We start from the raw sequence: 15,319 nt of genomic DNA, 5'->3' as shown, positions 1-15,319 counted from the left end.
AGAACAACCAACCTACCAACCTCCCTGCCAATATTCCTTCCCCTTTCTGCCTCCTGAATGAATGGTGATCCTATGATCCTACTGTGGATGGTAATCCAGAATGCCCACTCCAAAGGTTCCTCAAGTCCCTCTCCTCTTCCCAATGGGAATGGGCAATGCCTCTGCAGGATTCTCTACCCAAGGGAGCAGGCATGGCATGCGTGGCTACTCACACCATTGAGCTGAGCAGTGAGTCATCAAATAGAGTACTTCCAGTAAGACATGGGACCGCCAGACCTTGTCATCTGCCCTGCATTTATGCCCTCCAAACCCCTTAGCACCACCATCTGACCTATCATGCACTGAGTGTTTTCTGTCCTAAAGCTGAGCTTTCTTATATGTTATCTCCCCCAAGTAGAGTATAATCTACTTAACAATAGGGTCTGTTCTGTTTGTTTTGCTAGCAAGTGGCACAGTGACTATCACAAAGCAAAAACTTAATAAATGCTGTTAGTTCATTCATTCACTCCGTGTTTCATAGTCATCACACATCGTTGGAAGAATGTTGAACTTTGGGGCAGCTATTTAGCTCAGTGGATTGAGAACCAGACCTAGAGATGGGAGGTCCTGGGTTCCAATATGACCTCAAATCTTTCCCAGCTGTGTGACCCTGGGCAAGTCACTTGACCCCCATTGCCTAGCCCTTACCACTCTTCTGCCTTGGAACCAATATACAGTATTAATTCTAAAACAGAAGGTAAGTGTTTAAAAAAAAAAAGATGGTTTTTACAGCAGGGAATCATTAGAAGTGATGCACAATTTTCCATATGCTAATCAAACCAGTCTCTTCCTCCTATTCAATTCTGGACTGAGGAAACAATGGTTCATCTTCAGCACCTGTCTGGGATAGATGTACTGATGAACTGTGGAAATGGGTTTCTCACCCAACTGCCTGTCATATCCTGAGAAACATGCACTTCATCCAGTCTATTTTTGTAATAAAGCAAGCAGTGACTGAAAACAAAACAAATAAGAGCGCCTGACTTACACAGCCCCCTCCCAGAAAAAACCAAACTACTGTACCTTACAAACAGGTTGTTCAATTTGAAATGCAATCCAGTTTCTAAAGCTCAAGGTAACAGCAGGTTTTGAGGACTACCTCTATGGCTTAAATCTAGAAAACCTCTACAGTAAATGTCTGCATTTGTATAATTTATACAATTCCTTTTCCTTTGGGGCTGATTTGCATGTGAATGTAAATACAAAACTTTTTTTAAGCCATAGATAGAAATTTGTGAGTTCTAAACTTTGGAAAGATAAAACTCAAACCAATTTCCAAAGCCAAAGTAGGCTGGCAGCCTGTTTGTTTGTTTGTAGGAGTTTTTAGTACTCTGTGAAAATGGAGGCAGTTGTTGGTGTTTTTATCCTGCCTCTCGACTTCCTGTTTATGGACTCAGAAGGGAGTTGTCCTGGTCTGGAAGCAGCTTTCATGTTTCTTTTTCCTTCCACTCCTTAATGAGCGGATATAACACAAGAGAATGCCTATTTAGTCCTTAGGCATTTGAATGCATATGTATGAACAACCATCACCAAAGAGAAATGATCATAAATATTTGCATGATTTTTTAAATGAGCTTCCACTTAAAAAAATAAATACAAGTATAAATACTCACTGAATTTATACAGACCTTTCTAAGGACTGGTGAAAGGAGGTAATAGCAATCAACAAAAATCTGAAGGGGGTAAAAAATGCTGGAATAAGAAGATGACTTACCCAGTCTGGAGCAAAATAGTCCACTAAGAATCAATAGGATAAAATTGATGGAAGAAACATTAAAGGTTAACAACAAGAAGAAATTACAGAAATGTTCTAAGTCAGGGTTTTTTTAACATTTTTTTTGTACCCTGGACTTTTCTGGCAGCCTGGTGAAGCCCTTCTCAGAATCCGTTCTCTAAATGCCCAAGCTGAAATACATCAATTTACATAGGAACCCAATTAAACTGAAATTCAGTGATTAACCTGTTGAATTTCTGTCTTAGGGGGGAGTAGCCCCAGAAAGATCATTAGATTGGAAGGTAAAAGCCTTGAATTTAGGCATTGTATAATTCTGTCCACACACACACACACACACACACACACACACACTTTTTTTCCCCAGAATAAATAAGTAAATGATGTTAGTAGATGCTCAACACTGAATAGCAGTGCAAAGGATAAAACTTCCTTAGTAATAATTTTTTTTTTGTAAATTAGCTCATTTTCAACACACAAAGTATAACAATTTTTTCAGGCCCTCTCTCTAAAGTCCCACCAGAATTTGGCCCATTCTAGTGGGATCCCTATACAAGGTGTTCCAAAATACTTAGTGCAGATATAATTACCCAAAAAATTTGGGACACCCTGTATTTTGTGACTTTAAAGCTAAAATAGTGAGGGGGTGGGAGGAACACTGGTTGGTGAATCATAGGGGTCAGTAGTAGCAGGCAAATTATACTCTGGTCAATTCTATGGCATCAACTCTCATTCAACTTCGTTAATAGAAGAGGAAATTATTAGGCAGCATCCTGAAGAGAATAAAATCCATGACATATTTCATTCATTCAAAATTTGTAGGGGCAGCTGGGTAGCTCAGTGGATTGAGAGCCAGCCAGGCCTAGAGCTAGGAGGTCCTGGGTTCAAATCTGACCTCAGACACCTCCCAGCTGTGTGACCCTGGGCAAGTCACTTGACCCCCATTGCCTAAGCCCTTACTACTCTTCTGCCTTGGATTGACTCCAAGATGGAAGGTAAGGGTTTTTTTTTTAAAAATTGTACGTACTTGTGCAAAAAAGTCTTGTCCTAAAGTTCTGAGGAGATTTAAAAGAATGAATGAAAAAGCATTTATTAAAATGCTTACTAGGCACCAGGCACTTTTCTTATCTCTGGCAATACAAATACAAAAGGAAAAAAGACAAAAACCTCTGCTTTCCAGGAGTTTACAATCCACTAAGGAATATATGTACAAAAATTAATATGATACAAAACGGAACTGAATGAGTCCATGAAAGAGGTACAATTCAAGCCTTGTGGGAATCCTTAGGAGAAAGAGCTCACTCCTGACTGGAAGTATAATTATAGCCCATTAAGATTTACAAATCACTTTACATACAGTATTTCATTTGATCTCCTGGAAGGTAGATGCTATTATGCTGGTTTTACAGATAAGAGGAAGGTAGCAAGAAAGAGGTAAGTGACTTGCCCAGGGTCACACAGCTAGTAAGTTTCTGGATTGAGATTTCTTAGAGAACATGGTATTCTTTGAGCCAGATTTCCAAAAGTTGGATGTCATTCCAAGAGACAGGATTAAATTGGGAGACATTGTGGAAGATTCTCTCAGCACAGGAGAAAAGCATGAGCAAAGGCACAAAAGCAGGCAAGTATCTAATGTGTTTGTAGAATAAAAGGTATGATTTAGCCAAAGCATGGAAATTATAAATAAGAGCCATGAAAAAGGAGTAAAATCAAACTGAAATAATAGTTGTCTTTGCAATACTTTGCAATAGTTGTCTTTGCAAAATACTTTGCAATACTTTCAAATCCTCCTTCTGACACTTGCTACCCATATGAAAGGGGCGGGCGAGTGGCTGAACATCGCTGGGTTTTCATTTTTGTCAAATGAGGTGCTAGATTTAAATAACCTACCAGGTACCTTTCAGCTCTAAACTCCATAATCAAATACTCCTATGATTGTTTTTTTTTAATAGCAGATTGATGTGAAGAGGAATATCAGGGAGAAATTCCAGAATAAACTTTAGATAAAGTCAGATGGCCAAGGAAACACAAAGAGATGTCTGGAACTGAAGAGAAACCAGGTGGGTAATTAGATCTAATTAGATCATTTTATTTCTGCTTGCAGTAAGTTTCTGTTTTCATTCAGTCAAGAATATATAAATTGCCAATTTAAAATGGCAGAGCAGGTAGTTGAGTCCTCTGTCAAGAGGCAAGAAACTTACTATAACTATATTAAGCCTAGCTCCTGCTTGCCTTTAGCTTCTGAGTCCCAAGTGCAATGAACAGACATGACAAAATTCAAATAGTTACTGAAGAGGGCTATTAAATTGAAGAAAATGCCTTGAAGCAAGGATAGAATTGCAGTGAACTAAAGATAACTTGTTGAGACTATGTTCCTGCCAGTATCAAGTAAGAACTGTGTCTGACAGACACATAGGTCAGTCCACAAACTGCTACCTGGCCCTCCATCCTAGAGGAGAAATTGAAGACTTAACAGGAGCAACTCTCTACTCTTCAGATTATAAGGAAGTACAACAAACTCCTTTAGAAATGTGGGAAGCTAGATGGTTGAGTGGATAGAGAGTCAGGCTGCAGACAGGAGGTCCTGGGTTCAAATTTAACCTCAGATATTTCCTATTAAGTGACCCTGGGCAAGTCACTTAATTAACCCCCATTACCTAGTCCCTACCACTCTTCTGCCTTAGAACCTAGTATCAATTCAAAGATAGGAGATAATGGTTGTGTGGGTGTGGGTGTCTTACTGAGGGAATGCTCCAAAAAGACCAGATAAGAAGAAAAGAGGTATGAAAAAAATAGGGGAGGGAAGGTTAAAGGGTAGAAGAATATGAAGAGAGAACTAAGAAGAAGAAGGAAACTGAATTTTTAGACCTCAATCTTCTCAGATATGTTCTCATTTTGCATCCTGCTGCACTTGTTTTGAATTTCTTTGACTTCTTCACCATGCTCCTACTCTGGGTACTTTCTCCTCCCCCTTTAGATTTCTTTTGAATGTTGTCTTCTCTCATTAAATTTCATCTCTTTGAGGGTTGGGACTCCTGTTTATTTTTCAAGTTTGTATCTGCAGAGGTGCTTATAAATATTTATTGATTATTGACTTAATAATGGGCATAAGGTTCTTTATATAAGGAAGAGAGAAAGAGAGAGAGAGAGAGAGAGGAGAAAGGAGAGAGAGAGGAGGAGAGAGAGAGAGAGAGAGAGAGAGAGAGAGAGAGAGAGAGAGAGAAGAAAGAGGAGAGAGAGAGAGAGAGAGACGAGAGAGAAGAAAGAGAGAGAGAGAGAGAGAGAGAGAGAGAGAGAGAGAGAGAGAGAGAGAGAGAGAGAGAGAGAGAGAGAGAGAGAGAGAGAGAGAGAGAGAGATCATTTTGGAAGGCAGTAATTTCTTGTAATCCAAGGGAAGGTATGTGGCTCCACAAGTGAGAGGTCATCCAGTAAGGAAGAAGAGATGAGTAATGGTGGTTGATGACTCCCTCCTAAGGGGTACTGAGGTGGCTATTTGTTAACCAGATAAAAACAATAGGATTGGTGTACTCTTGTAGTGTGTGGGATGTGATTAAGAGCCTTCCATCATGGATCTGTCATAGCTGATGACTGCTACCCATTCCTAAAGATTCATGTTGGGACAAATAATACCATTAGTAGGAATCTAAAAAATAACATTAAGAATGATGAAGTCTTGGGGAGAAAACTACAGACCTTAGTGACCCGGATGTGTTTGGGGTTTTGTCTCCATATTGACTGCTGATTGAAAATAGAGGTCTTAGAAGAGGTAGATGACTTTGGGGAAATGAACAAGGGATTAAATAGGTGGTGCCTAAAAATGGAATTTGGATTTCTGGACCAGAGCTTAGAACTTAACCTCTGTCTTGTTAGGGGCAAATGAGACAAAGAAAATTGATGAGAGCATAAAGGGGTGAACTATTTAAGTCTTATTTTCTAAACAAAATAATAATTTCATTTTTGTCTTTGTATCCCCAGCACCTAGCACATTTGACAAAAGTAAACATGTAATGAATGTTCAAATTGAATGGAAGTATTTTACTTCTGTTTTCTCTTTCATGAAGGATCTTGGACTCAGGAAGGACAGAACAAAAATGGTTAATGTGAAGAAAGAGTCAAAACTGAAGATAATTGAGAAGCTGATGAGAACCCTGAGCTGACCTCAACAAGTTCAACTTACAAGCCCCAACAAATTACATCCCAAAGTACTGAAACAATTGGCAGGTGTGAGTTACTGTCTATTATCTTTGAAAGATAAGGGAAATGAGAGAGGTGCCACAGAAGTGGATAAGGGCAAACTGTGTCCAAATTAGAATGATATCTGCAAGTTAAAGGTCAGTGAGTTTTACATTTGGACAAAATTCTATGACATTTTTAAAAGGATAATTTGTAGGCATTTAAAAATGAAGCAGGGACCACTAAAAGCCAGCATGACTTGACCAAGAATAGGATCATTCCAGATTAATCTCATTTCCCTTTATGAAAGGGTAAGTATATTTCTAGATCAGGGGAATTCTATAAACATAGTATAACTAGATTTCAGCAAAGAATTTCACAAAGTTCTTCATTCTATCCTTGTGAACAAGACAAACAAACATGGTTTCAATAACCCTCTATCAAAGGTTCTTAATCTTTTTGGGATTGTAACACCTTTGGCATAATGGTAGAGTCTATGATCTTATGGTCATTTTTTTTCTGGTAATTTTTTAAATGTATAAAATAAAGCATAATTAAAAAGGAAACCAATTCTATTATGATATAATTATCAAGGGGGCAGTTGGGTCGCTCAATGGTTTGAGAGCCAGGCCTAGATATGGGAGTTTCAAATCTGGCTACAGACACCTCCTCACTGTGTGACCCTGGGCAAGTCACTTAACCCCCATTGCCTAGTCCTTACCACTCTTCTACCTTGGAATCAATACAAAATAATGATTCTAAGACAGAAGGTAAGGGTTTAAAAAAAAGATATAATTATCAATTATATATATATATATATACATATATATATATATATTTCACAAATCCTAGATAAAGAATCTCTGGTCTTGATTATAGGACAGTTATTTGAAATCATCACTGATTCAATAATTGAATTAAAAGAGTAATCTCATAAATGTCAACTTGGACATTGCCTCAGGGATCAATGTACTAGGCCTTACATTGCTCAGCATTTTTAATTGGTGACTTTGGTAAAGGCATAGATGGCATAGCTGTCAAATTTTCAGATGTCACAAAACTGGAAAGAATAGCTAACACAAAGGACAATGTTCAAAAACAGGCTAGAATGAGTGTCGAAATATAGTGATATGTTTTTGAATTAAATATTATACTGATTAGAAATAAATGTAAAGTTCCATACATGGGCTCAAAAATTCAAAAAAAGAGGAAATGCTTTCTAGGTGTGGTGTTTAGGTCTACCAGCTAAGTAGACCAGTTTGTCTAGAATATAGAGTACACGGAGGGTAATAATGTGATAAAAGACTGGGTAAGTTAATAAAACCACATTTAAATGCTGACCTGAGTAATGTATATTTTATGTTAGAGGTGAAAGGAAGCCACTAAAGTAAATGAACCCAGGTCATATTTGTGCTTTAGGAATATTTTTCCCAACTGTGTAGATGATGGGGCTAGTATAATAATCCAGATGAGTGGTAATGAGGAACTGATAGAGCATGATGTTCACTTGAGTAGAATGAAGGACATGAATGTGAGAAATGTCAAGGCAGAATCAATAAGAATTGGGAAGAAAATAGATATAGCAAGGGGAAGAGAAGGAAGAGAGTACTCTGGTGTTTTAAATCTAGGTGACTGGAAGGTTGATGGTATCCTCATTGGGAACAGGTAAGTCTGGAAGTGGAAAAACATGTTTAAGAAGAAAGCTAATGGGCTCCATTTTGAACACGCTAAGTTTGAGGTGCTGCCAGGATATACAGTTGGAGATGTCCAATGGTGGCAATGAAGGATGGGACATCAGAGAGCTACTAGCCCTGGATATCTAGATCTAGGAGTCATCTTTGTAGAGATGATCAATGAACCCATGGGAATAGACAAATGGGAGAAGGGAGAACAAGGAATAGAAGGCCCAGGACAGAGATGATACCCAACTCAAGAAAGAAAGAGAGGGATGATTATTCAATAAAGATCAAGAAGGAAGAGAGATGTATGAGGCAAAACAAAAGAAAGCTATGTCATGGAAGCCAAGAGTAGAGAGATTATCTAGAAGTAAGGTGTAGGTGACAGTATCAAAAGCAACAGAGAAGTCAATTGATCTAATATAATTTTGTTTCATATTACATTATAGGACGAAATGTACAAAATTCCCATTTTCTTTGCAATCCCTGCTTTAAAAAAAATTCTAATGCATTAGAATAAAGAGTGAACAAGCATTTATTGGTGTAAGTATCATGCTAACTGAAAGAGAAAAGTAAGATAGTTCCCTCTTTCAAGCAGCTACCACTCCAATGGAGTGACAACATACATCAAAGATTTTAGCTGCTGCAAGTCACTTACAAAGGCTTAGTGGTCTTTAAGATATGTTGGCGAAGCAGATGGTACTATGTCTTCTCTAGTGTTATCTATATCAGATTGCTTGCTGACTCAGAGAAGAGGGAGAGAGGTGCAAAAGAGGAAGGCTGAGAATTTGGTTCAACCAAAAGTAAAAAACCCAATGGTTAAAAACTTGTTTTTTCATGTAATTGAGGAAAAAAATAAAATGATTTAATTTTTTTTAAAAAGATAAAATTATTTGCTTTTTTGACATTGAACCATTTGACTGAGCCTTAGAATATACTTGAAATAGCAGCGTTTACAATGAGAAAAAGAAGGTAGGGATATCTATAAAAATATAAATATCCCTCCCTAACTCTTCAGAAACCACAGCTGCTGAAAACCCAGAAAAGAAAGTTTTCTCCACAAAAGTTATTGGGAAGGGGGCGTATGTTTGATTTATCATCTTTATATGCTGCTCATTTTTCCTACATGATATCTGTTTTAATTAAAGAGTCACTCTGGCATAGGGGAATGAGTGCTGGACCTGAAGGTAAGAAAAATTAGGTTCAAATTTTGTTACTCTCATGTACTAGTTGTGTGGCTATGGATAAGTCATTTAACCATTCTAAGCTTCAGCTTTCTTCTCTATAAAAAGGTGCTAATAATATCTTAAGTAACAGACTTCAAAAATTATGAATCTCAAAAGAGCAAAGTGCTTTGCAAACCTTAAAGTACTCTGTAGATAGTTATTAATATTAAATCTGTTGATATGTACTATATCATATATTATAAAATATGCCATTTACTTAAGAAATTTTATCCAGTATAAAATTAAATTTAATGTAATTTGTAGAAAATAAGATTACTATTATTAAATAGAAAAGGGATTGGCTTGTGATTTTATTGATATAGGGAACCCCCAGAAGTTGAAACTCCCTCTACCAATGTACGTCCATGTCCATATCACTTACAAGGTTAAAAGAGCTGCCCAGAGCCCTGGGAGGCTAGGTGCCTGGCCCTACTGAGGTCACACAACCAGTATGAACCAGAAACAGGGACTAAATCTAGGTCTTGCTGGTTCAAAGGCCAAGTCTGTCCACTAACCCCATAGCTATCTGCCAAGGTATGGAATAATAAAGTAACAGGGTAAGGGTTTTTTTGGAGGGGAAGGATAGTACATGAAGGAAAACTTCATTATAGTCCTTCATTTACTCAGTATTAAGAATATATAAGGCACTTTACAACTCATACTTATGAGCTCAGTGGCGAGGGCAAAACTTAACCAGTATTTTTGACTTTTTGATTATTCAGAGTCTGATTACCCAGATTGAAGATTGTCCCAGTCCTCCCTGTTTCCTGTCTTTGGGGCACTTCTCTTCTCTTTCTCATTTCCATTGGAATGTCAGCTGGGGAAATAAAAGGAGAAGAAAGTAGAAGAAGCCAATTGTTTTGCCCTGGGAAAAAGTTTGGGAAGAAAGGAAGTTGGAAATATATGCTAAGATGAGGTAGAATTTGAAGGGGAGGGGGTGGGAATCAATGGAGAGATTTCAGAAGGTCTGTGAACTTGGGGGGGCATATATTTTTTCCACTAACCTCTAACTGAAATTTAACATTTCCCTTCAATTATACATATAAACAGAAAACATTCTGAGAAGCAGTCCCTAAGCTTCCTCAGACTGACAAAAGACAGCTTTGATTTTTCCTGGTCAATGTCTATTTAAACACCCATAATATAAACCAGAAGAATCAGCATTTTCCTTCCTGGAAACACTAGATTAAAAGTAGCCTAGCCCATCCAAGAACTATTCATGGTTATACAGTCTCCATTAACCTAACAGATCTGTGATGTCATCAATATGGATATTCCATATCTCTAACAATGTAAATTGCAATCCTCCATGTCAAATGCATCTAAGATTACTTTTTTCCATGCCAACTCATAATTGTGCCACAAGGAGATAACTGGGAATGTGAGAGACATCTTCTGACCTTGCAAGGTACCAGTGGAGCAGGTAAGCTGACCATCTGTCAGTTATCCCTTGATCTTGTCAAGTGACCAGTCGGTCTTCTTTTTAGATCAGACATTTCTGAAATGACTTTCTTTATCCTGACTCTCCTGTGTAATTTCTTGTTTGAAATGTATCACATTTATTCAGCATCTACCTCTTTACTAATTGTCTATACAACTGTGTGCTGGAGTCTTAAAAATAAACATCTTTTTTGACTTTGTATTCCCAATACCTAGATACAATATCTGACATGTGGTACATGCTTAATAAAGTCTTGTTCCTTGCTTGATTCATCCACTTGGTTTTTCTTCTTTAAATAGTTATATCTGACTCTTGAGTGATTGTACTTTTTATTTAGAAGCACTTCAGTGCTGGACTTTGACAAAATCAGCATAATTTTTGTTTTTTTCCCAAAAAAGGAACATCAGGAAGACCTCATCTTTTGTAAGTAATTGTGGAAAATTAACCCTGACCTGTACCCCCTTTTTGGCACCCCTAGACAATCTTTAGATTTTAAAGGAAAAAAAGTTTAATCTGAAAATTTAAGCTACAACTGTGCATCATCTCCCTAACCCTTGTGGAATAAGGGTGGCAACAAAGCTTTCTTTTTATCTACAAACAAGTCTCTTAAGATAATGTAGTAGAGAAAAACGAACATATGCACTGTGTAGCCATTCTAAAGATCTGATGACTCTTGGCTTCCAGAAGACTCACCCTTTGCCCAGAGTGAGGTTGGAGTGTTCCAGTGAAAGAGGCTTGGGAAAGGGACTTCACAGAAGAGCATAAATTGGAGTATGGAGAGGAAGTGGGGTTTTTTTTTCCTAGGAAACCAGAGTGAAACAATGTAAAATCCCTGCTCTCAGAAGAGAAAGCAGCCGGTCACATGTGGCTGGTGCCTTCTCCTTTTCTGGCTTGCTTTTTATTATTTAATAAATAGTTATGAATTAAGATGCTGTCTCTAGAGATTTTAATCATAGCATAATCCCTCTTCTTCTTTTTTTTAATCCTCACCTTTTGTCTTAGAATCAATACTGTATATTAGTTCCAAGGCAGAAGAGTGATAAGGACTTGGCAATGAGGGATGAGCAATTTGCCCAGGGTCACACAGCTAGGAAGTGTCTGAGGTCAAATTTTAACACAGGTCCCCCCAACTCTGGGCCTGGCTCTCAATTGACTAAGCCACCTAGCTTCCCCTCTCCCTCATAATATTTCTTCAATTCATGTTGTGCTGGATTTCCTCTACAAGAACAAATGGTTTTGGCAAATATCTCCCTGTGTGCCTTGTCTTTTATTAATGATCAGGTCAAATAAGCTTGTTTCTATTGCTTATCTTTCTATAGCTTTATTTTTTAAAGAAAAATATAATTTTGATGCATATATGGTACATATTAGAGGAGAACCTTTAAGATAGAGTTTTGATCTATCACATTTAAAAAAAATAATTGACATTCAGCACAGTGGGATCTGGTAGACTTTACAGCAATGAGAAGATTGATAAGATTCTGTTCTTCCAAAAATATGTCCACTCAATGGTCATTGGACAAGGATCTCATACTTAGATGACCAACAACTAAATTAATGTTTCTAGATGATCTAAAAACTATAAATGTTAGCACTCCCTTCTCTTGCCTCCCACTTGGTCACTGTCACTGCATAAATAGAAGAGGGTAGCACAGGACTGAAAGCCATTTGGCATTTTCCTTTGTTTCGTGGCTTAGCATGGGCAAAGAATTAATCAGGGGGTGGCCAGTTTCCTGGTGATGAGGCTTTCTGCTTGGATAGAACTGGTTCTTAGAAAGCAGATCTAGTCTGTTGTTGAGTCTGAATTCAAAGCCTTTCACTTCCTTGCTCAGAAACCTTCTGCTGCTTAGTGAAGAAAATCCAAACTCTTTAGCCTGGCATTCCAGGTCCTTCACAATAGAACTAGATTTTGTTACTTCCGTGTACATACTATGTTCCAGAGTGATGGGTTGGATCATTTGCCATTCTTTTCCTCCTTCATGCTTCTATATGCACTCTTATTTCCCTACATCCTTGCCTGCTGAAATCCTTCCTTCCCACATCCCTGACAACTTTCTTTCTCCTATCAGTTAGGGGCATCCTCAACTTTCTTGACTCTCTCGTACTACCCCAGAACTCTCCCTGAACTTATTATAACATAACTTGCATTATAATATATGGTGCATTTGTCTCAGCCCCTTTCCCCAGTACCTTCTCCCTATATGCTTCTTAAGTGGTTGCTTTCTCTTGCAGCTTCCCATATCCCTTAGCGCCTCAGTAGCACAGGTCCTACACATAGTAGACCCTTAATAAAGGTTTGTTGAATTCAATTAAATTCTAGAATTCATTTAGCAACCTTCCCAAAAATGTGACTGTTTTTTATTTAACTTGTTTACATAAAGCATAGTTTATAATAATTTGGGGGAGAGAGGGTAAAAAAATTGTGTGCTCTTCAGTATTTTAAAAGAAATGCTATTTGTTCACTTCTAAGTATACACAAGCATTCACATCTGTTCTGATGTGTGGTTATATCAGAATTGCTTTAATGAATAGGTAAAGAAATATAACTAGTACATTTATTTATATATTTATATAAGTAAAATGTACACGTTTATAAGCATTTTTATTTATTATAAGTTCTTTTAGAAATTAGATCAGACTATTATCTTAAGTCTAGTTGAGCATTCCTTAATAACATCATTCACTCTACGAGTCTACTTAGAAAACCCATTTTTCTTAGATGATATAAAAGTAATTTTAGCCCCTCCTAGATCAAATGCTCTCAAATTCCAAGTTGATGATGTTTGATTATATTAGTTTCTTTATTTTCCAGAGGATTATCTTATATTGTTCCTGATATTTGTAGAAGAAAATTGCTTGGAAACTTTCTTACGGGCATGACTTATGAACAATAGGTCACAGCTGTCATATTTTTACTGAAACTTTGCCTGGGGCAAATTTAGTTTGGTTAGTGGGGGGTGGGGAGGTAGGACTCCTGGCAAAGGACAGTCCCAAGACAGGTGCATTCCCTCAGGACATGCCTCATCCCCTAGGAAGTTCCTCTAGGGATAGTGATGTTCTGTGCCTCTGGAGAGTATGGAGTCAAGGGGTAGGCATGAAGCGTACCCCATTTTTGCCAATAGCTCTGAAAGCTGATCATCTTAATAAAAAGCATGCAACCAGTGTCATTTGGAGCAAATTATGAGCAAGTTCATTTTATTCCATTGTCAAAGACATGAAAGGATACCTTTTGAGTATATGCTATGAAAACATGTATTTTATGTATTATTTGTGTATTATGTATTATTTTGTATTGTTTTACTACTTGTGTATTAATCAGAAAGGAAAGATAGGAGGCTATCTGGAATAGAGGGCCTGCCTCAGTCAGAAGGAAGTGGATTCAAGTCCTCTCTCTGAAATATATTAACTATGTGGCAAGTCATTCAACTTTTCAGTGTTCTAGGCCACCCTCTAAAACTATAAATTTCAGACCCATTACCAATCTACGTCAGTGGATGGACTTTCTACATCAGAATTTCTATCCACAGATGACATCACAGATCAAAGATTTAAAAAAAAATCACAGTATTCTATGTCCTAATATGCAATTGTTTTTCCTATTGCCTCCAAAACATTGACTACCTCTGACCTTCTGCAGTTTCTCATTTGTCATGAAATATAACAAGGTTTTACACTTTATCCTTTCCATTATTCCTACAAAGATTATGGCAGAGAATATTCTGGAATTGAAGGTTTCTGCCCTAATCATTACATGCAAATACCTTATTAAGGAAAAGGATATGTTTTCTGCTCTTTTGAAGGACTACATGCCCATCTGGCTATCAGCATTCTCTTAAGCCAGCTCAGGGGAAGAGAAAAGGAAAGGGAAATCCTTGGGCAAACTCTATTCAGATGCAGCAGAAACATCTCTCTGGTTTTAAATCTACTAAGTACTTTACTTTTATACTTTAAAAGATATCTGAGGGGCAACTAGGTAGCTCAGTGGATAGAGAGCCAATAGAGTCAACTTCCAAGCTATGTGACCTTGGGCAAGTCACTTAATCCCAATTCCCTACCCCTTCCTTCTCTTCTACCTTGGAACTAATACTTAGTTTCATTCTAAGATGAAAGGTAAGAGTTTCAAAAAAAAAGATATATAAGTTTGTGGGCATTGGTCTTCTCCCATTGACAGACTGTAACTTCTTCATGTCTTTAATGTATTATGAGCTACCTTAGCCTGAAAATTAATCACCTGGTTGCCAAAGTTTAGGTGATAAAGTCTCTCTGTATTTATGCTGGTACTTGGAGGAATTCCTGGGCCAGTCCTTGAAGATGGACATTGTGGCATAATGGAAAGAATTCTGAATTTGGAAGTAGAGGAATGGAATCCAAATTTTATCTCTACTGTTACTAGCTTTATGACTCTGGGCCAGGTTCTCACTCTCGATGGGTCTTAGATTCATCAGCTGTAAGATGAAAAGACTGAATAGTCTCTAAAGTTACCTCCATCTCTAAGTCTGTGATCCTTTGGTTTTCCAAATTTCCAGAGTTTGTGCTGTACTCGTATAGCCCTCAAGAGCCAGAGGTCATCTTCCTGCTATGATGAGGAAGAATCTGAGTTGCACTTTAGCAGAGGATGTTTCATTTGTTGTCATTTGGTCATTTCCAACTCTTTGTGACCCCATGGATGGCATACCAGGCCCTTCTATCTTCCACTTTCTCTTGATATTTGTCCAAGCTTATGTTTGTTGTTTTCATGACGCTGTCCATCTCATCCTCTGCCATCTCTTTCTCCTTTTGACTTCAATCTTTCCCAACATTAGGATCTTTCCCAATGAGTCCTGGGACTCTTTATAGTATGTGATAAAAATATTCATCTTTAATAATTGTCCTTCCAATGAGTAGTCTAAATTAATTTCTTTAAGGTTGAATCTCCTTGACATCCAAGGGACTCTCAAAAGTCTTCTCTAGCACCATAAGTTCAAAAGGAGTGATTCTGTGGTCCTTAGCTTTCTTTATAATCTAATTCTTACAGCCATAGTTACTACTGGAA

The sequence above is a fragment of the Monodelphis domestica genome, chromosome 5, assembly GCF_027887165.1.
Source record: "Monodelphis domestica isolate mMonDom1 chromosome 5, mMonDom1.pri, whole genome shotgun sequence".
NCBI lineage: Eukaryota > Metazoa > Chordata > Mammalia > Didelphimorphia > Didelphidae > Monodelphis > Monodelphis domestica.
This window is presented reverse-complemented; position numbering follows the sequence as displayed.